Here is a 24,330-nt window from a genome sequence, read left to right as displayed (position 1 = left end):
ACACACACCCATATGCATGGATACATGGGCATTATCACAATTTTTCCTAGATAATCTAGGGACTTATATTTAGGACCTACATTATCATTGTAGTTCAATCATGTAGTTTCATAGAAATAATAATAATTGATAAGCCTCAAACTTCATAACCAAACAGTGCTCTTTGCGGTTATGAATTGATACTCCATGTATCAGTAGCTTCACGCTGCGTACATACAGCGTAAAAGAGAAAAGAAACAGCACCACAGACATTTAGCAAAAATGATGAAAAATGAATCCTCTGGCTCTCGATTCAATTTTTTTTTATAATTAGGATTTATTTATACAGAGAAATAAAAAAACACAAATTTCCTGCTGCAGTGCCTCCGTGTGACGTTAGCTTTTGGTGTCACCACATATAGCTTTGTTAAACTGTTTCATATGTACCGTTCTGAGAAGGAGTCTTCAGGTCAAATGCCTTCCAAAAGCTTTGTAACTTTATTTTCTCTTTATAAATAAATATATAAGAAAGCCCCAAGCAAACCCATAGGTAGCGTTGATAAGAATCTAAACAAATTGCATTTAGCCTGTCTTAACCCTTTCAGACCCTGCATCCATTACAATGGACATCATGTATTTTCTTTATTTTTAAAGGTTTTGTTGCACATAACACTGTTTGAGAGCTGTTGTTCATCAGAATAGACCCTGAACCCGCCAATGAACAAGTTTATAAATCAATGAAACAGTAACTGCAAAAACACTGGAAATACAGTAGTACTAGAGCCATTGAGTAACAGCAAAGCAACAGCTTTAATGTGATGCACAACTAATTTAATGTGATGCACTTTTTAATCTTTTTTTTGCACTTTTTAATTAATATTTAACTGTTTAGGAATGGATTATAAAATTAAAAAGGTCAAAATAAAATATGAAATATTACACAAAGGCTTCCAATGCAATGGAAATAAAAAAAATAAATGTATTCTTCTGTGCATTACAGACAGAAAACAGCATTCTTACTTTTTAATCTCACTAGAGATAATTGAGGTCTGAAATGGTTAATGAAACAGAATAGGCCTATGTGGGCAATCAGTTGATAGGTTTGATCAATCGACACTATTTGTATGTGTAGTTTAGATAATTATTTTACCACCACATATCCTTCCCACGATGATGTCGGTATTTTGTATGCTACCTAGTTGCCAGACAATTAGCATTTTCCCGATAAAAAATAATGTTGCTGTAACATATTAATAGTATTAACATATATAACTGACAGATACTACTATAAATTGCTATGTATACTATAGTACTATATTAGTATATATAATAACATAGACTATATTACGCAACGTGGCTGATTATTTGTTGTCAAGGCGACCACCCTAACTAGAAAACTCTGCGGGAAACCTTGCTTTTTTTAAATCAGGGACATCACAGCCTTCACAATTTAAAAATGAATAATATTAATTTTACTTAAAATGACTTATCTTGCCTCCATATTATGCTGAGGTAAAGATTAAGCTGTCTAACCTGTCATGGTAAAATATTAAAGCACTTATAATCGAAATGGATCTTTAAATCTGAACAAGATCATCAGGAACAGTTCAGAATGTTTCCAACTCTACTTTTCTGTGTAGTCTAAAATCTTATGAATATAAAAAACAGTTTTAAAATAAAAACATAAAGTTTTAAGAGCCAAAAGGCACAGTGTTCTGATAATGACCTTTATAGGGCTTTACCTCAACTGTAGACTACGCTTTGGAATGCAGCTACAATAGTGAGTGTGCACTACATTGGCCTCACTACAGTATGACTGACTGTAATTGACACATACTTGGCCTGATTCTTTGCATGATCTCATGGTCATACGCTTTCATGTTGGGTCACTAAAGCCAGTGGATGTGTTGTTAGCTACACACCTTTGTTAATATAATGTGCAACACACAGTAAGATTCGCAAGCCAGTATCAGGGAATACAATTTGTCAGTGTGAGACAATGTTACAATATTATTAGTGTAAAAAAATAAGTACTGTTAATGTAAGAGAATAACAGTCAACATGAAATCATATATTTACTCAATTTAAAAGAAGAAATTCATTCAATGTAAGGTTAGAAATGCCAGCAGTGTAGGAGAAAAATTCAGTCAATGTAAGATAATTAGTTCAGTCTCTTTAGCGACTGGCAGCGTACAAGAAAATGTAGTCAATGAAAAATAATACATTTACTGTAAGTGTAAGAGAATTAATAAGTCAGAAAAGTCAGAATATCTCTAAGGAAAATTAGCATAAAAGAGTTATAAATGAGAGGGTTTTAATACTTTTTAAGCTTTAAACACCTCCGCCATGACTGATTCCAAAAAAGGTTGTCTGAAAAATAGCTCTGCACTCTCCCAAAACTGTCTGGTGTGTTTATCCTCCCAGATGTGTGGTCGGCGTTCTGGATTATATTATTTTAGCCCTTATTAAGTGGGTTACTGTTTTGTGATGGTGATCTGCATTAAAATGCATTAAAATACACAGATGAATCATGAGTCATATGACTTAGGAAAACTTGCCTGTGATTGGTTAAATGACTCATTTGCTAGTATTTGGCTAGTATTACAAAACAAATGGGGAACTATTTTAGCGATCTTTAGGTGAGTGGTCAACCGTGCACCATGAGGCTTGACAGGAAAAGTACACCTTGTGCAGCTTGAAACTTGCAAAGGGCATGTACTAATTCATTGAATTAATCATGCATATATTTTGGGGGCGTAGTGTGCAAAAAACATTCAGAATGCTATTTTTTAATGACACAGCAACCTAGACTTGTCCAGCGTCTTCTCAGGACCTATATATTGTGTTGATGTAGAATTATATTTCATTTTATCTTGCTTTCTGTTTAGTGTTGATGGCATGTGCTATGGGTTTGTGCACCGCTGCGTGTCCATGTGTGCACAGCAAGCTGGAGTGTACATGCTTTGGACATGCACATGTGTTCACAGGTAACTACAAAGATAGCAATAAATGTCTGACTGTTGACTGATTGTTGCCAAGTTTGTATTCAGTCAGCGGTGCACCTGTGTTGCCAAGATAGCAATTTACCAAGAAGTCACTTAAAGACATCTTACTTCCAGACCACCATGCCCCTCGACGTACATATGTTCATAGGCACCATTGCTTTTTACACAGTGCAGGTGGAAAGCCAATGCATATTTAGCGAGGGTGCACTACGCAGCAGAGCGAGTTTGTACTTCTATCAGCAGCTTCTATCTTATATCAGCGGCTCTGTGTTGTTTTGCAGCTTAAACTGTGAAGGTGGGAATGTGTGGGCAGAATCGTGGGGCCTGGCAGACCAATCACAGCTGCGGATGGCCGTAACGCACAACGCTTAGTTGATTTCCAGGGAGGTGTGTGTCGAGCTACGGCATAGGTTTTGCGATAATCTGTTGGCTAAGGTGTAGGCTCAACGGAGAAGTAAAAATTGGCCCTAAGATAGCAATGAGCATTGCAATGCTTCAGGCACATGGTGTATGATAGGGCTCTTAATGTTTATCGTACATCCCTAGATGGTCTTTCTCTATAGTGCTGATATTATACAAGATATCTCCTCATCACTGTTTTTGTACTACTACTGCAGAATGGTTAAGGTTGTAAAATTGTATCTTTTTGTGTCTTCAGCTGTGGTAGATATATATTTGGAGTAGCACTATTTCACCATCTGGTTATTTGGTTACAGGAGAGTGCTCTGTTTCCTGCAAGTGTTCCGAAGAGATATAAAGGATAGATTGTGTGTGTAGATGTGCTCTGTAGATGAATAAGCAATAGCTTGTGACTGGAAGTCCCTATGGCATGCTGGTCTCTGATTCATCTCCATATATAGACAGGAGCCCAGGAGGATGCGTTGGCAGCATCAGCTCAAGCTAAACAAACAGGTGAGGGAATGGATATCCTTCTTCACACGGCAAGTCGAAGCAGGAAACTCCAGCAGGAGGTGGAACAGCGAGTAAATGCCACTGTGAATGTGGCTCATAATTCGTGTGCTCAAGCCAGATAGTCAGAGGATGCCAGCACCCATGATGAGAATTAGCATGCAGAATATTCAGCCGCATCGGCCAAAGCAAAAAGAGTAATATACTTGCTAATGTAGAAAGGGGCAAAAGGCCGTGTGCGAATTGCACAGTTTGCGAGCTCTTAAGAGGCCATGCAAACCATTAGAGGCAGGCGCTGATACCCATATCCTGCCTGATCCTTCACCCCCAACTCCCACCACGCAAAGTGCACAGAGCTGCCGCATCGGCTCAGATAAGATTATAAAGCATGATATTTTACAGATATCGCATCATCACGCCATAGGTGATATTTCAATTTGAAATACCGTAATAAACTGTGCTACTCGGCACATGTTAAATCATTGGATTCTCAGGAGCAGCAGCACAGAAAACATACACTTTTGGTTCTTTACAGGACCATGAACATTTCAGTGGGTAGTTTTGAGAACCTCCACATATCCTGATGTATAAATCCTACAATTTTTTTTTTAGAACAGTTCATCTACTTAGGAACATGTATTTGTTCTTATGAAAAAAAAAAATGTTATGTTGGCATTCCACAATGCCTGACAATTTTTGCTTAAATGATGTATTGTCCCAAAATAATACTAACAAAAACAATATTAGTTCATTTTGAGTTTTAAGCCACTGATATAATGGTAATATAATAGCAAAATAATGAAATTATGCATTTATTTTAAATATAAATATTTTTAAATATCTAAAATAAATAAAATATATATAAACGAAAGCTACTGTTATGAAAAAATAATGGATAATATTGAGGCCAGCCGAAATGTTTGTATTGTATGACAAGGCAATAAAATAATGGCGTGCTCAGGGACAAGCAGCAAACATTTAGAAACTGATAGTACTAACGATAGTTAATCACTATCATGCTAAATCTTCTTTTCCGTAATCTTGTTGTTCTTTACATTATATAAAGAAAATCAATGATGAACAAAATAATAGAAATGTTTTTACATTCAAAGTTAAGAAGGTTTTATTGTCCCTTCCAGTAAAGTCGCCATTTTGTATTTTTTTTTTAAGGTTTTTGCATGACAATAACATAATAATAAATGATATAATTGAATAGTATATTAATAGATAATATAAATAATTAAAGATAACAATAGCAAATATATTGTGCTGATCCTTGAGCTGAGTGTCGGAAAACAGCCAAACCTAGCTTTTCCTCCATGTTGGATGAGGGAGTGGAGAGAAGGCTCCATATAGATTGGTCAGATGTGTGGGTGTTTGATGCTCTTTCATGGGAACACAGAAACATTGATGTATTTTCCAATTCATTGCATGGTTTAAGAACATGAAGCGCAATGTGCAGCATCTTTTTTTCGGTCACAGTGAATTTTTTTATTCTATAGACAACAATAAAAAGAAGAAGCACACTTCATGGGGTTTGAAAAAGGTGTTGAGTAAACACACCCTCACTAATTTTAGAATGATATTAAATGGAAATGTGAAGCAGCCAGCAAAATACAACCAATAATCTCTAACTTGCATGTGTTATGTGTCTTTATTATAATTTAACTCCAATGTAGTTGTGCTTGATATATCACAAATCGCAGGTTACTCCATGAAAATGACTGTGCAAATCCGTACAAATCTTTTTTGTACTAACAGAAAGTGATAAGGAGTTGCTATCGTAACGATCTTTGTTTTCCTGCTGCACTTGCATCAGTGTCCGCCATAAAAAAAAAATCGTAGATATGAGTGGCTCCTCCTTTTTTATTTCACTTTGAATTGTAGGACAATAATGTCCACGTTAATCTATACTAAAAACTACATTCTCAGAAACTATTTAATATTACTCATTAGTTAACAATGGGAGCTGTACAACATAAAAAATGATGTGTGATTAATGTGACATTAATGAAATGCGAAAAAATAAACATCAGTTTAAGATTCTGAAAGGTTTTCTGGTCCTTGGCTGTGCTACACTCATTTTTCTTTGGGTTAAGAAGTAGTTTGGTGTATGCGTTCACTGTGGAACTTTACCTCACTCTGCCTCATTTTGCCTTACTCTACCTCAACTCTACCTCTAACCTAGTTATGTAACGTGAGCACAGGCTGCACACAGGTAATGCAATGTGTGTTTGTTGTTTATATGTTTATTTATATGTTTATTATATCATGATTGCGTTTTGGCAAGAACTTGACGATACAATGTGTGATGATACGGGGGTTCAATTTAATATGTTGTGATGTATTCCGATACTATAAGCAAGGTTATATACTGAGATTAACGGATTAAATCAAATTATACAATTAAAACTGTCATAGTGTAAAAAACACATGATTATATTTATAAAATCTAAACAAAAGATTTTGTTGGGGTTTAAACCCAACACTAAATGATTCACTCATCAATCATGCAGTCTCCCACCAATCTTAACATATAGACTAATAAATACTAAAAATAAATTCTGTGTTTTTGAGAATACAGTGTTGATACAGTATTGCAGAATAAAATATTACGATAATGATATTGTCTTACACTCCGTTTAATACCAGATCATGCTTTCTTCAGCTTGAATGCACTGTTGGTCTCTTATAACTCTTATAACTTGTAACTTTGTAACTTTGAGTACTTTTTGCAAGTTGCTGTAGTAGTTGCTGTGCATCACTTGGATAATGCGTTACCTTCTAAGCTCTGGAAAGTGGAAGCACTTGTTGTAATTTCATTGTCCTTTTTTCACTGTCTGTTCAGTTAGGAGCAAGTCCTGCTGTATCATAGGAAAAGGAGGCCACGGTGTTCAACTGCACTGACAGAAGGCCGTCTGTAACACACAGGCAGAGCTGGGTAGAAGTCTTCTGCAGTCACCCTGAACTCCTCCCCTCCCCCTCACCGAGACACCCAGCAGGGTGCAGAAACAGAGATGCCTCTCCCTGTCCGGCTCAGTTTACCTCTGTGCTTCAGCATTGTGGCCGGTTTCTTCCTTTTTGCTCAGAACAGGGTTTTTTTTTTCCTTTTCTCAAAAATTCCATTGTATTTTCTTGAATTTTTTTTTGTCCCCTATGAAACGCTTCAGATGAAAACAAGTTGTCAGACATCATTGGAAAGTGCAGTGGTGCTGAGGGCTGTTGTGCGCAGGGGCATTATGTAATAATTTATTTGCCAAGTAAATAATTGAATCGGACTTCAAGGATAACAGCTCCATCTAGGGCAGAAGAGCGAACTCAGGTGGAAAAGCGCGCAGATGATTTATGATTTTCTGCCATGCGCTCAGCCTCTGCGGACAGATCCGCCGCGGCCTGGATGATAGCTACAGCACTCTGCCCTTGTGGGGCCATCCCGGCCATTTAAATAGGCTTTAATCTAACTACGGTTTAAACCACCCACCTCTGTGTTCATTAAGCAATGGTGTGAGGCCCGTCGTTGAACTGTTACGGGGTAGAATATGAGTCTTGTTTATTCTGTGCAGAACAGCAGCTTCAAAGAGATGTTCCTGACTGTTCTAAACACTCACAGAAAAACAGGCACAGTAATAGGCAGCCAGCTGAGCAGTTAGCAAAAATGTGTGTTCATGTTTATTTTTCAGATCAAGCAAAACACATTTTCTTCAAAAATCTAATCCTTTGTGGCCTTTTGGTAACAACCTGAAACACAAATTAAGGGTTTATTAAGGCTGTGTTCTTTATTCAGTAAAGCCTGGAATAGGCATTTCTAAATGATGAATTTCAATATGCATTAAGCTTTATTCAGTTTACCCCTGTGTTGGACTTATGACAGTATTTTATTGATCTTGTGATTTTCATTGAAAATGAAGTGTGTAAATATTGTGATATAATGCTGAGTATTAGCTTATATCAATCTGATTGCTGTGTTTGTATAAATAATACAGTCACAGAGTTTGGATTCATTCTGATATTTAAAATATTCTATCTTAAAATTACAGTTTTATAGTAGGAAAAAAGAAAACATGATATTGGATTCTCAAGAATTATTTCCAAGTTGAAATATATGATTGGAATATTTAATTTAAGTGAAATTAACCAAATACAAAACTGAAGGTTATTTTTGTAAGATTTTGTAAGTAATTACCTTATAATGGATGTCAATCAATGTTTACACTGATTATTATGTATATAATTACGTGTGATTTATTATTTGCAATACAGAACAGTATGCAAGTACTGCAGCTGGTTTTACCATAAACCCAACAACTTCTCTCCTGTATGATCTCACATGAGTCTCTTCAGACCTTACAACTATTGTCACAATCCCCCAGTGAGGGTTCTGTATTAAACTGGCAGTCCCCCTTGAGGGTTCTATACAGACCTGGCAGCCTATGACCGAATCTCAATACATTGCCTCTGCGTGTGTCTGCGATTCCTTGTTGCTCTGTGTTTGAGCGAGAAAAGGAGGTTTGGAGGACCACATCATTAAAGTTAAAGTTAGCAGATACAGAGAGAGGTGGTGTGTGTGTGTGTGTTTTTTGTGTGTGTACAGCAGCTTACTCAAGCAGACAAGCTCTGCTGCCCAAAATGATCGAAAATTTGTTTTGGTTACCTGTGCATAAGGCACATTTAACATCTGACGAGGAATACGTTCTGTTTTGTTCTCGTGAGATCTCGTGGCGCAAGCTCTCATCACACTTCTATTTTATAGTGTTTAATATCTTATAATCCAGTCTGACTGACCTATTTGACCATTCAGCTTCCAGTTCCTTTAATACACTGCAGTCCAGTCACTGTGTGTGTGTGTGCTCTTTGAACTGTTATCTGTTGTTGTTTGTTGAGTACTGATGTGAGTACTGATGGCTTATAGTGAATGTTCTATAATTTGGGTTTCTGTTGCATTACCTTCCACTCATTTTTCTCTCGCTGTTCTGTATAAGTTGTGTAAGAACAAAGAAAATCATGTGGTTCCCCATTGGAAAAGCAGAGTTTCTGTGATAGCTTTACCACATCTCCATCCCTTAGTATGTCCCCTTTTTACTATGTAATTTAAGAGCATAACTGTTATGTAAAAACACCAATAATTGAATTACATGTTGTTAATTTGTAATTGGCAACACTTTAATACACGTGGGCTAGTGCCAGATTAATTGCTTTATGTGAGTTCATCACTGCTTTAGAGTTAATACGAGTTTAATAAGTCAATAATACATCAAGAAGGGTTTCATATTCTAAAATGAGCTCATACTCATCACTGATCACAGACTAAAATGCACTTAATGACTTAAAGGTTCTTAATGAGGCAATCTGTGTCAAAGTCTCAGTATCTGTTCAAGGCGCTAGTTTAAAAAAAACAAAATCTGTTAATGCTTCATTTTAAGCAACACAAATTGGAGGTTTCAGCCCTCATTAGGTGGGCCACTGCTCGCCCTGCCCGGTGACAGCCATAAAAGGCTCACCATTCTGTTTTTTTTTTTACTATACTTCTAATCAAGTGAAGCTGTAGCATCTAAAGATGTTTTGCATACCTGTAGTCGATGAAAGACGTGATTTTTTTTTACATTTCACATAACATGAAAACATGGCTAATGAATAAATCATTTAGAAATATTTAAATGAGGCTTTATTGGACAAAGAACATGATTAAGATCTACTCCCAGAGATCTAATTGGAGTTCCTTAAAATAAAGTGATTTGATGATAGATGATTTATATTCTGTTAATTAGAGAACTGCTTGTGGATAACACATTTTCCTTCAGTGCAGCTGGGAAATAAAATCAAATAATACAAATGACCTTTTATAGTAGCGTATTTTTATAGTAGGCGCACTACAAAATCCTTTAATTTTCCTAAAAATCGTCAGTGCACCTTATACATCGATGCACCTATGAATTTTACCAGTCAGGTTGTAAGGAGCAGTAAAGCCACTCTGCTGGAGTACAGAGTTATAAAGGAATTTCAGTGAAGTTTCTCCAGCATCGGGGCTAGAGCAGTATTAGCATTAGCTGCAGACCGCTAACTCTTTCGCTTCAAAGAGGGGAGTATGTTGGACTGTAGTCTGTGTGTTTATCATGTTAAAACAAGCTACATGGCATGAACTGCTAACTGATAGCACCCTGATTTACCTGAACACTAGCATCTAGCATCTAGCTCTGCTGCTAACTGTGCTAAAATACTGGAAATCTAAGCTTACTGTAAATAAACGGAAGCCCTTTATTCACCTAAATAAACAGTTTTCAGGAGAGAAATCTGTGCAGATTAACATCCAGTGCTCGTTTGACTTTAAAAGAATATGTTTTTAATTTTAATTTTGTAATTACAGTTTTATTCTTAGGTGCCCTCCAGCGGCGAGACCTGCTGATTTAGAAGGGAAACATGTAAAAAAAAATTTACCTTATAATTCGGTGCCCCATATGTATGAAATTAAATCTGAAAATTTATGTTTACTGATAATGTGTTTTATAATCCTCTGTAAAATACAGTAATGTAATACACACTAGTAGGGAATCAAATCATAACAATAAAAAAAAACCAAGTGGAAGAGTGTATATACTTTAATAATATACAGCCGTGCAGATTAATTATGTTTGACGTGTGAGAACAGGATGTACACTCATTGGCTGATATTGATATACACGTTGGACACAACCCACAGAAATATTGATTTAATGGCATCTCTTTCTCCAGAACAGCAGCCGAGATTTGGACGGGAGTGCATCTGGTTGCTGGCGCCGGGTGCCTTGCTGAATTTGAATAATGTGGTTGCACATTGCCATCTTCATTTAGAAGAGCTCCTGCCCGAGAGCACTGTCATGCGCCTGGAGAAAAAAACAGGAAGACATCCTGTGTTATTGGGAGCTGGCTGTCGATATTAAAATGGTGTGCAGTGGCAGAGACTTCCAAGCTGGCAGCCAGTGAAACCTTGTTCCAAAACATGGCTGCTCACAGCCGAGTGTCTAACACGCTGAAAAGTAGCTGAAAGCAGCGTAATTGTTGCTGAAATACAACGCCAAGAAGAAAGAGAGGGGAGAAGTGTAGAACCAGGAGAAATGGACGGGTTCCATGGAAACAGGACAGAAACTATTTGATGATTCTGCACTTGCTAATGGCTCACTAATAGTGGTTAGGAGATGTGTTAAACATCACTGATTTTATCTTTTGTTTAAAACCACACTGGGTAAAAAAAAAAGTATTTTAAATATTCATTATTCTCTAGTTTCTCTTTGCTTCTCAGACTACAAAAAGTTCCCGGGTGTATCTTACCTCCAGTCTCTGAGGCTTATTATTAAGGATGTCCCTGATCTGATGATGTGATCAGAAATCAGGACCGATCACATCATTTTCAAAGGAATTGGGTGGAAAAGATCCGGATCAATGATTTAGCAAAAATGAAACGTTACGTTGTTACTGCACAAGTTCACTAAACACTCCGTTTATCAACGCTGATTTATGACCAGCTAGCACAGAGGCTAATCCTGCAGGCTAATTGTGAAGCCATCCACTGCTTTCATCCACTCCACTCCAAACTCTACACCATCACTGTGCTGAAGACTCTCAGACATTCTCTCTCTCTCTCTCTCTCTCTCTCTCTCTCTCTCTCTCTTTTTTCTCTCTCTCTCTCTCTCCCTTACTCTCTCTCTCTCACACACACAAACACACACACACACACGTATCGTTTTCTTTTTTCAACTTGGAATATAGCTACACTAGCATTTTTTTCCTCCATTAAGGAGTCAGTAACTTAGCACATTACAATATTCTATTTTTTTTAAAGCATCAAAACTTCACTGTTTAATAATATAGATATTATAATACAGTAAAAAAAATCCAAAATACCTAAACTACAGTACACTATTATTACTGTTACTCTCCAAAAAAAAAAAAAAAAACGAACTACCAGCATTTTAAAAAATGTATCCTTATCTTAATTATGATTAATCACAGAATTGTTGTTGTGTGACATTTTTTAGTTTGTTTATTTAAAAAAAGATTCATATTTATATTTGATATCATTTATATGGCTATTTAGTAATTGTTTATTTTGTCCTAAAATTGGTCAAAATTGATATCATTGTTTTAATAATGATTAAAAATTAATTAAAAAAATATGAATTATATACAATATAATAGGAATATTATGAGTATTGAATCAGGGGCTCAAAAATGTGATCGGGACAACCCTACTTATTATTATGGGATGTAAATTAGAGGTGGACAATATGTGGTGTTGCACTGTGATACATTTCTTATTGAATTGACAATATGCCTTTCTAAGCATAGAGAATATCACCACTGCTTAAAGAACTAACTGCAAATTTCATTACATTGCATTTTTTAGGAATCTGACAGTGCTGAAGCTTTTTATCTGTTAAAGAATTATGATAAAAAATGTGTAATGGGAAGATGTTTTTAAATATTGTGATATAAATGTTTTACTATATGACACAGCTGTATTTGAAATTGATTTGTTTATAAATTATGGATTTGTTTAGTGCTGAAGCTCTTAGGAGCTCAGATTCTACTTCTAATAGCTTACGGTATCAGAGAGCATATATTTTACTGTTGAGATCAGATTTAAACACAAGCAGAACTATCTGGTCTGAATTTGAATTATTTTAGAAGGGTCTGTTTGGAATGAGGAGGAGCCCTGTTGGAAATTCACCCAGAAGTCTAAATGAAGTCTGAGGGAAGCAGGGCAACACATTATTAATGATTTGTCTTTATCTCTCGGCCTGTAATTGGTCTCTGGCGATTGCTGTATATTTTGATTAAGAAATGTCATTAAATTGGCGTGTTTTTTTTTTGTCTGGAAGCTGGTTTATTACAGTAATGATTTATTGTTGGCGATTGTGTTGACAGGCGAACGGTAGTTGTTAAAAGTTGTTGAGTTTAGATTATTTAGTATGGGAATATTATATTGATAAAAATGAAAGGTAATGCAATATTCAGAGAAAAAAAAGTTTGTTTAATACATAATGAGAACAGAGTATCAGACTTAGGAAACCTGTTGACAAAAATCCTGTTGACAAAAAATCTTGATTAAATAGAACAACAGAATGCAGCTTTCATTTAGTTTTTTTTTTGTTTTTGGTATTATTCTTTCGTAATTGAAGATAATCTACCGTGCATTTTTCTTTATTAATTTCATCCTCTAGTGACTTGACATAAAAAGTCTCATCCGCTGACAATGTGCAATCTAACGCTGGGAGCGAGATAGAAAGAGAGGAATTGTATAAGTGGGAAGCAATGAGGGAGTAAATTATCTTGTGTGGAATAATAGGAAAACATCCCTCATTTCGTGACAAAGTAAACATTTCTCTCACTGTTAACACCGATCGCTCCGGAGCGAGGGATGTTTGGGCAGGAACTAAACGGGTCATGTAATGTGTGAAATAAGCAAACAAGGGAGCGCAAGGAAAAGGATCTTTCTGGCCAGAGTCAATCTGATGAGATTAACACTAGCCTTCTGCTCCTCTAAAAGCATTTTGGACAGCTGTGATTGCATTTGGAATCGTATTATTTTCGTATTAGCTAGAAAAAGAAAAGATTATTGTTCTGGATCTGTGCTGACTACATTTCCGTGATGTACTTGAATTTCATTCATTTCACAGTTATTATGCCAAGACTATTCTATTTTCCTGAGCTAGATGACATTTGGCTCTATGAAGGAGACTATTATACTGCATGAATATCAGTGGCAGAGTATTTTGTTTTCCGGCAAATTGATGCGTTCAGTCCTTTTAACTGTAGAAGTATAGATTTCATAAAGGTTTTTGCCAAAACCAAACGCACATTCTAATGTGTTAAACAGACTACATCAACTATGTCATCAATAGAGGCATTTATTTATTATTCATAGATCAGACTGAATAGACCTTTAGCAAAGGGGATTCAGCCTTATAACACGAACACAATACAGTAAGTTACCACAGAGACCAGTGGGGTGACTGATTCTGTGACGCTTTGTGGAACAACAGTAGATGCATTGTTTACTGTGGACAACAGTTCTCTTTGATGCAGCACCGTTCTCACCAGACTAATGCAAACAGCAATGTTCTCAACCTTAAAAGATCAGTTCATTTCTTGGATGAAAGGCAGGTTTATTCAGAGATGTACTCTTCAGTTTACATGTGTATTAATCTATTTTTTGTCCCAGAACAAGTCTAAATTAAATGAGAGGTGAAATTATGAATCTAAGAGCTTTTTAAAGGAAACAAGGCCGTTTCAATGCATTTGGGGGCACCGAGAAAAATACCTCCTCTCCAAATCACTATAAATAGTTATGCTGTCTTGTTTTTTCCTTTCTTTTCTTTTCCCTTCTATCATTCTTTTGTATATAAGGTTTGTGTTAATTTAACTAAACAAATGATGCTTGGTTATTTCTATTTACAGTGTTATTAATATCATTTTAATCTAGAATGAGAAAACATTTTAATTTTTCTCCACTAATCTGAAAAGCACTTTAAAGGAGAACTCCGGTGTAAAATGGGCTTTTGGTGTAGTAAAACATGATAAAAATGACTTACTTTCTTCCACAGCATCCCGAGATCCACAAATTTTAACAATTTGTCCAAACACCCTTCAGACTGGGTGACACGTGGCATAATATACCCCGATAAATCTGCTACAGGCTGCTACGCCAGGAGGCAGGCTATGGGGAGTCTATGTATATATATGTCTATGTCATTATCAATACAGTGATGGCGGTGCACTGAGCTGAAGCTAGTGTTATAGGATGTAAACTGTGGTTTTTAATAAGCTTCTTGTGCACTTTTTAAGTTATTAATGCCTCGTTTTAAATATCAGGGCTCTACGGATTCTAGCAAGGAGGGGTGGAGCTAATTTGAGCTGGATAACAGTGTAAAAAGCAATTTATCGGGCCAAATTATACAACGTGCCACCCAGTTTGAGGGGTGTTTGGACAAACTGTTAAAATTTCTGGATCTCGGGAACCCTGCGTGCTGTTCATTAAAGGTAGTTTTTATCACCTTTTACTAAAATAAAAGTCAATTTTACACCAGAGTTCTCCTTTAACCAGACGAAGAACCTGATAGACATTAGTTGACTGTGGTGCTATATAGAACTATTGCCTTTACAAAATATAAATCCTTAAAAAAAAAATACTTTTTAAGAACTTATGAATGCCATTAACTTCATTAAAGCAAACTCAAATATTAGCTGATACAATAAGACCATGGCATGTTTGGAGACATGTTTGGAGATATTTTTTTTAATATGTAACAAAGCACTCAGGGTGTAATTGAGATCTGTCTCTTTAGCGTTTCTTCAGCGTCCTCAGATCTCTGGATTAATCCTGTTGTTTTTTTGTGTCTTTGCAGGAGCACCTGACTATACTCAAAAGATCTCATTAGACTGTGATGAACAACATCATCTTCCACAGACCCAAGGTACCACACTATCTCTGAAGAGCTGTTATTTGTCACTTTAAGACTTGTTTAAAAAAGCTATTTTACTTACTGTATACTATATTTAGAGAGAAACAGATGGCAGTCTGTCACATGTAGGATTTGTCTAGTTTTGTGTGCTTCTTAACCTTTGGAAAGGAGAGTTTCCAACGATTTATAGACTATATTTTATTTGAAGTAAGTGAAGTTTTGAATCTTTTAACTAATATCATATTTGTGTTTGTAAGTAGAAAGGAATGTTTCACAATGATTTGATAGATTTTTTTATGCACTTTATGGATATAATGCTATTTTAGCATTTTTGTTATGCTGTTAACTTTGCAAAGAACTAAACAGACATTTATATTATATTTGTTAAAATATAATATATTTATTAAAAATGTATGTAATATAAAAATGTATGTAATTTACTTGTTTTGAGAAATCCAAACCCATCTTAATATGTATGTGTATATGTATATGTATGTATACCTAATTCATGCATGTTAAGATGTGTTTAGGAGAGGCCATTTTTTAATAAGTAAAATTTCATCACCTGGCGATTATGAAAAACTTTTGGGCACATTCTTTTCAAAGGGTCAGATTCTAAGTGTTAGTGTAATCAGGAATGTACAAAGCCCCTTTGGCCCTGCATTCAGGCCTGATTAAACAGATTTTATTTAATTAGGTTAGCCCATTGTGAAGCCTTTGCTAATGGGACGTGCAGCATTCTGATCCTGGGATTTGCAGTGACCAGTCCTGACCTGGTTCTTGTGGAGGTCCAGGAGTTTGTGTTAATGGTCTGTGTTTGTTCCACATATTTGAAGCCAGCTCTCCATACTGAGTCTCAGGTTGTTCTGAGCCTTTAAATAAATTGGACAATGAAACTGAAACACCTGTCATTTTAGTGTGGGAGGTTTCATGGCTAAATTGGACCAGCTTGGTGGTCAATCTTCATTAATTGCACATTGCACCAGTAAGAGCAGAGTGTGAAGGTTTAATTAGCAGGGTAAGAGCACAGTTCTGCTCAAAATATTGCAATGCACACAACATTATGGGTGACATACCAGAGTTCAAAAGAGGACAAATTGTTGGTGCACGTCTTGCTGGCGCATCTGTGACCAAGACAGCAAGTCTTTGTGATGTATCAAGAGCCACGGTATCCAGGGTAATGTCAGCATACCAACAAGAAGGACCAACCACATCCAACAGGATTAACTGTGGACGCTGTAAGAGGAGGCTGTCTGAAATTGATGTTCGGGTGCTAACCCGGATTGTATCCAAAAAAACATAAAACCACAGCTGCTCAAATCAAGGCAGAATTCAATGTGCACCTCAACTCTCCTGTTTCCACCAGAACAATAAATTATTGTGCTCTAAAGCCAGGTGTTTCAGTTTCATTGTCCAACCCCTGTATCACTTCCATTAGGTATTTATTGAAGTATAAAAAATTCAAAGTCTTTAATGACATCTAAGCCTGTCTTATGTTAGTAAGCATTTATGTGCATAAATGATGGCTATTCATCTATATAATTTTAACTCCTCAAGTGCTGCACATGTTATTACCTTATATGTGTCATTTATCCATCCAAATATATTCCTTTTACACTAGCTTATATAAGTATGTGTGATGAATAGCATGTGCCTACAGCATATATTCATAACAATGAGGTCACAGAGGCATATATGCCGTCAATGAGGCTTGACGGGTCTGCTGCTCTGACCAATGAGGTGTTGAGTAGAGAGATATACTGCGTAACCTACCACAGAGGCAAAGCTGTGTTTATGACAGTTCTGGGTAATATATATATTGTATGTATCAGTGCTGGTGTCACAGTGAATATTAGTGAATTTTATTTGACACAGTTTTGATAGATATAACTAAAATGGAAGGTAACAGCAATGTTTAGATGGTTTAACTGATGCCAGGTTTGTGAGATCTTCTGTAAGAACAGAAGCTGCATCAGTTCATTAACTGTCTACGTCAAAAGTATATCGACACAAACAGGAATGGATTGTAGACCAGGCCTCTGGGACACTAAGGTTAACTTCGACCACAAGGCTTAAAGTAGATTAAATACATGGGAAAATCCATTGCAGATGTAAACATCAGGTGAACAAACAGTCCTTGAATACATACTATTGTAGTTGTAGTTGGTGTGGTGCAGTGGATAACACCACCACCTGTCAGTGAGCTACCATGTGGGAGACTGGGGTTTAATTCCTGGTCTGGGTGACTGAATGCTGTGCTACACCAATAAGAGTCCTTGGGCAAGACTCCTAACACCACATTGAATAAAAGGGCATCAGCTAAATGCCGTAAAAGTAGTATAAAGGATTGACTATATCAATACAATAAACAAATAAATAAATGATATGTGATTTTTTAAGCCCCCACATATTTTATATGACAAAAAACATGGGATTGTTATTACCAAGGAAATTAAATTGTGCTTTTAGATGGTGTGAGACGTAGTGATGTTAGCATATACCGTTATGTGACTTAATTTGATTGAAATAAGAAATTAAAAATTCCTATTCTACCAAAAAACACTTTTTGCTTAGAACAGATGAGCACACTTCAGTATAATTTAATTTAATGTTTTTTTTTCTTATTTTTTTGTATTCATGAAATGATGTTTTTTTTCAAGGAGCTCACAATACTGTAAGCTACCTGTGGCTAACAGGTCCATAAAAATCCATGTAATGCTGCTAAATATGTGCTGGTTAATAGTAAAGCAACATTGTGTAGTATTTTACCTTAAAAAAGAGCTTTATTTTAAGTTTCTTTAACCACCTTTCACAATACTTTTAGTGATGGTTCTACGCCTCTCAGCTTGTCCAGAAATGGAGGTGTAAATAGTGTTCTTTAGATGTAGGAGGGCACACGGTGTGAAGAGTTCCGCCATAATAAAAGTCACAGCTCAGGCTTTAAACATCAATTCTGCTTTTTTGATATAGTATTGAAAAACATAATATATATATATATATATATATATATATATATATATTCTTTCACTTCAGTGTTGATTGGTGTTTGCATGTACGTATGTTTTTGTCCACATAGTGTCTCAGCAGATACCAACATACCGTGAAAAATATTGCCATGTTAATTAAAAAATGACATAAGCATAAACATATTATAGCATACATAGGCTAATTCAACACAGAAGTGAAGACATATGGTAATAACTGTGATAGTTCATGACCTTTTAAGCCTGGAGTTGAATTATGCATCATTTGCATAGTCAGGATCATTTACATTTTACTCACTCTCTTAAATTAGCAGTAGCTGTGGTTTACCACTTTGATCCGTCTATACCACCCAGGCCTGAACACACACACACACACACACAGTCACACACACACAATGATTAAGATATCTCAGGCCTTGCTGGGTGTGGGTGGTGCGATGCCATGGCAAGACCCCTGGGGGGCTTTCTCACAGCAGGGGTCACAGCAGCCCATCTCTAGCAGGCCATTGAACCTAATACGTGTGAATGAGCTGCATTCACGTGCCATCATGATCAAGCATACAGGCTGGGCGGGTTTAAGGGCCATTAGAGACTGTGCTTTAGTATAAACACCATCTGAGTAAATATGAAGCGCAGAAATATCCAGGCAGCCATCCAGCCCCTGAGCTACTGCTGAATAGGAGCTGCTTTTAAGTCCTTGTGCAGGACTGGAAATATTGTTTTCACTCCCAGATTCTAGGAAATGTTTGTATGTCTCAGTTGGGTTACCCAATTTCATGTAAAATGACTAAATTGATATATCATACAATCAACAAATTGTTGTCGTGTGGAGCTTAACAGCGTTTCTGGGATATTTTAGCCTCTGGGATGGTTTAATTAGCATGGCTGGAATCCTTCATTGCCAGTTCTATGCCAGAGTCCAAGATTGTTTTTAATTCCAGGATAAAAAAATAGGAAAGCTATTTTTTTTGTGATTACTTTCATGTAATTGCTGAATAATATGCTTTAGGGTGAAAAATATAAAACTAAACTATGAAATTTGATAGTCAAGTTTAAAGAGATTTCTATATTAAACAACATGGATGGATGATATGGCCTGAATTTACAGTACAGAGTATTTTACAGTTTATTTCTTAATTTTAGTCAATATGATTTTGTAAGGATTATACCATCAGATTTGTTCTACAAGACACAAGATTTGACAAATCTGAAAATCGAGAGAAGATTTAACTTTTCATTTTTAATTTAGTTTTATACCCAATTTTCTATTTTTTAATTTAGCTTGATACAGTCAGAAAATTAAACTGCTAAACATTACAATGACCCAGAACCCCCAGTGAGTGAAGAGGCAAGAAAAAAAAAAAAAACTAAAGTCAGAGCTGGAGGAGGAAGAAACCTTGGGAGGAACCAAGGTTCATGTGTACTTTAATATAATCCTGATATTGTTATAAACTAAATTAGATGTATAGAAAAACTGCCAAAAATGCCCACAATAGATGACTCTTCCTAAAATGTATTTTTTACATTTTAAATTAATGTATTAATGTTTGATGTTAATAATGTGACAGATATTGAAAAAAAATGGAAATGTGTTTAAAAATCATATATATTAGTGGATCTTAGTGATGTAGATTGCAGAATAGAACTGAAAGCATGTTGTATGTAAGAACTAGGTGTTGCTTTAAAGGCAAACCATAGTTTTAATCCTTCAGTTTATATTATTCCGTTTTTATTTACATCAAGGCATTTCAATCTAAAAATCTAAAATGTGCACATTACATTGCATTACTTTTTCCTTACTAATTATAATGATGTAACCCTGACCAGTAGTATTTGGTGTTGTAATGCCCGTGTCTCACTGACCTATAAACTCCTTACAGATACTTCAAACTGCAGACAGTAGACGGCTCTTTTACACTACAGGATAGCTGCCGAGAGACATTAGCACTGTCTGTAATCTCTGAACTCTTTGAAGGCAGGATCATTGCAGCAGAGGTTGTAGACAGATTTGTTCATTGAAGTAGGAATTGTAGCAATAGCTAAATCCAGACTGGGTGGAGTATGTAAGAATGGAACATCCACAGCTCCAGTGCAGGTGTGTGATGAAACACAGATATGGAGAGAAGTTAGCTTAGACCAGGTGTTGGCAATAAGCGGCAAGCGGGCCAGATGTGGCCAACAAGCATTAAACTTCTGGACTGTGAGTAGGGCTGAACGATTAATTGCATTTGCGATAATCTCGCGATATTTTAATACGCGATTCTCTAACCGCACTGGTTGCGATTTGACTGGTCACATGACTTGGGAGCGAGCCGAGTCGAGGACTAGCGGAGCAAACCCGAGCAGGAGGCAGGGAGGTGGAGAAGTGAAGTCAACACAGCACACTTTAGGGCGTTTTCACACCAGCACTATTTGGTCCGGTTAAAACGAACTCTGTAATCACACTCGGGTGCGGATCAAAAGAACCGGACCGAGACCAGCTAGAGGAAGAGGTCTCGGTCCGGTACCAAACGAACTCTGGAGCGGTTCGCTTGTGGTGAGAACGTGATCCGGTCTCGATCCATCGATTAAATATAGTCCATTTATTTGAGCTAAACTGCTGATAAAGCACAGTTTAAACTGATATATTAGCCAGATAACGCTAATTACCACAGCTGTGAACAAACACTGTGTCCATGCACGCGCTGCATTTACTGCTCACAGCCGCGTGACTCTGTTTATTATGTATAAATCTGCGCTGCACGTGGAAACACTGTGTTTGAAAGTTCAGTGTTAAAGCACAGATATTTGCGCTGGAACACAAAATCTTCTCGCTGTATTTACTTTTTTTATTTACGTATATTTATATTTAATGTACTCCCGTGTCGGACAGCTCTGACCAATCAGAGGACACAGGCTGCTCGCGTGGTTTATTGATGCGCATTTTGGTGCGTTTACATTTATGCCTATGGGAAACCAGACCGAACAGAGCGAGAAAACGCTCCAAGTAAACAAACTCATTAGAAACGAACTACAGGTGTGAAAACGCCCTTGTTGCACAATGGCTTCAGGCTCGACAGAACACATCAGTTGTGTAGAATTACTTTGGCTTTAAAAAAGAAGATGCTGCTCAACGACAGGTACTGTGCTAAACGTGCCTTGCTACGACGCGAGGTAACACTACAAACCTTTTTCAGCATTTAAAAAAACACCACAAAGCCTTGTGTGGTATTTGCAAGGCTAAAATGCCAACGACCAGTGCTGCATCTTCAAATACAGAAAATAACGAGTTGGTTAAAGCAGATTCTCTTTATGTTTTTTGCACATTAATTTTTCATGATGTTACTAGCTGGAGAGCAGTAAGTTAAATGTTTTATATCTATTGTTTTTTCTAATAAAAAATGGTGAAAAGGAAAAGCTATTTATGTATTTATTTTTCTATAAAAAAACAAATAGTGAAAAGGAAAAGCATTGATTTTTTTGCTTTATTGTTATCTGTGCTTTAAATAAATCTGACATTGTTTATTATTAAACAGATTGATTTATTGCTTCTGTTTGTTGAAAAATACTTGAGAAGACATAAAAAAATCGCATTTTAAATCGCAATCGCAATTTATAGATAAAAAATTGCAATTAGATTATTTACCAAAATCGTTCAGCCCTAACTGTGAGGTTGTTTGAACTATAATGAATGTATAAAATAATTATTTAAAAAAATGCTTCTCTGGTGAGCTTATGTTTACAATCCTCTATCTCTTTCGCGTGAGAAGCGCTGTGTTTATTTATTTTTTTCTTTCTTGTGTTTACCTGCTTAGAACTGAACTGTTCTTCAATTGGGTTCAACAACCCTCTGGGCTGGAGAGCTACTAGTCTGTAGCACTCCATCCCATTACTCTTCATTTTCCAAAACAGATTTTTTTTATAACCCACCACGTAATGGCTTGAAAAACAAACTTAATTGTTGACCCCTTGTTTAGACCATAGACTGAGTATCTTTGACAATGTATGAGTGCTATCTTGTTAGCTTAACCTTCTACTGTATGAAATTCTGATATTGTTAATTATAAAGATTAACTCAAAGATGAACTTCAAAAAGCATGAAGTTTAACATCCAAAAAAAGATGAATGTATTATTTTTGTTTTGTACAATTTCAAAGTAAGAAAGGAAAAGAAAATGTTTCCCACCGTTTGTTAGAGGTATGAGGTTAGTGCCAAAACAGGGCAGGTGATTGGTATTTTAGGCCCTGTCCTGTCCTGAATTTAAATATTTTTAAAAAGGCAGATTTTTGTCTCTATTTTGGTCTTCCATCCTCACGGAAACAGCGTTTTCTTTTCAAAAACACCATCCAAGGTGGAGATTTTTGAAAACTCTGCTGCCAGTGGAGCCGTGTGAATGCGGAAAATGAAGCTTTCTGAAATTGCTGACGTCACACAGCGAGTCTGCACATGTCAAAATTTTGAAAACAAATAGTTGTTGCTGAGGAGTGGCGAGAAAACCTCAGAACATCTAGAGAATACCTGTTCATTTCAGCGTTTTTGAGTGGTATGGCATTTTTGTGTTGTCAAAGATATAAAAAAAATGGAGACAAAAACCTTTGAAAATATCCTGCCTCCTCAAACCTTCAGGAGCCATGAGCTTTTCCAAACATCTTCCAAGCATTCTAATAACTAAAAAAAAAAGATTCTTACAAAGCAGAATTTGTTTTAGGTAGTAGTTTGCTCCATTTTTAACGAAACAAGGAAATGACAGATAACATTAATAGTTGAGTTTTGGAATTCCAAGAAAACTTTCACAGAAAATGCCTTGTAGGACTGCTGAAAGGCAAATAAAACATTAAAGAAATGTTTTATCTTTTACCTTTTGAAAATCACCTTTTAGTCCAACATTTCTCAGTCCTGGTTCTGATACACCGCTGGCCTGCACACTTTGTGCTTTTCCTGCTCCGAAGTCAAGTCAAGTCAAGAGGTTTTTATTGTCATTCCATCTGAGGGCAAGTACACAGTGCAGCGTAATTATGTAACAAATTGTGCAACATCGATCTAGAACACTCATCAGAGAGGACAGTGCAGTACTGACATAGCACAATCTAAATGTGTGTGGTAAGAGTAAGGTACAGAGATACTGTATGTATCTGTAACATGTACTGTAGTGTAGGTCATATACGATCACAGCAGTTACTGAGGTAAAGAGTATATAGTTTATAGTGGAATTTAGAAATAGCAGCAATCTGATTTACTAAATCGGCTCATTAACAAACCTTTTCATAGTGTCAGGGAGGGTGTTAAATCAGGGAATCCTTAAAAAAAAGTGCAGGGCAGCGGTGTCAGGACCAGGTCTGTTTTAGTCGCTTAGCTGTTTTCTGGACAGCTGTTTTGACTGTGGTGCCACTGAAAATGGTGAATATGCTTTTTAGAAAGGCCTAAAAAGCCTCAGAATCTCAGCAAAGTCTCAAAAAAGATGAGTGACCAAATAGGGAATACAACAAGAATAAATATTAGCAGTGAGAGAAGTTTCTTCTTCTCCTTTCAGCAGCACCTGCCCAGTGTCTCTGGCTTCACTTGACAGCAGTGAGGGCAGGTCATAACCGAGATCTATATGAGGCTGCAACAAGATAAAACAGTTGTTACTCAAATATAGATGGATACAGTATGCTATCTGCTAAACTAAGCAATACATTACTAGGACCTGTAAAGTAGTAACTCCAGCTCTGGGGTTCGTATTTTCGGAGCAGTGGGATTTTTCAGGAAAAACAGACTTGGCCTAGGCTAACGCAGCTAGCGGGGCATGAGGCTAGTTTAGCTAACTACAGATAAAGTTCACGTGATGTGATATATGACTTGTCGTTGTTTGCCATGGTAGAAGTTACTAAACTCTTCTTGAACTGGATTGTGTAGATTCAGCCTCCTCAATTTGGCAACCAGAGTGAGCTCTACATCTGGATAGAGGTGGGCGGGGCAGACTACTCTCTGTGGTGTTTTGAAATTGGACCGCTGTAGCTATTTCACTACTGAATGCTCCTTTAAGAATATAACACTATA

At 36.5% G+C, this 24,330-nt stretch overlaps 1 protein-coding gene across 1 annotated transcript in view; it reads left to right on the top strand.

The window, feature by feature from the left end:
- Positions 1-24,330, top strand: part of LOC103024968 (kelch-like protein 29) — a 323,277-nt gene that overhangs the window by 4,803 nt on the left and 294,144 nt on the right. The window contains exon 2 of the mRNA XM_007229706.3: positions 15,272-15,340. The gene's annotated coding sequence lies outside the window, so the exon portion shown is untranslated. The remainder of the gene's footprint in view (positions 1-15,271; positions 15,341-24,330) is intronic.

The sequence above is a fragment of the Astyanax mexicanus genome, chromosome 1, assembly GCF_023375975.1.
Source record: "Astyanax mexicanus isolate ESR-SI-001 chromosome 1, AstMex3_surface, whole genome shotgun sequence".
In the NCBI taxonomy this organism is placed as follows: Eukaryota; Metazoa; Chordata; class Actinopteri; order Characiformes; family Acestrorhamphidae; genus Astyanax; species Astyanax mexicanus.
This window is presented reverse-complemented; position numbering and strand designations above follow the sequence as displayed.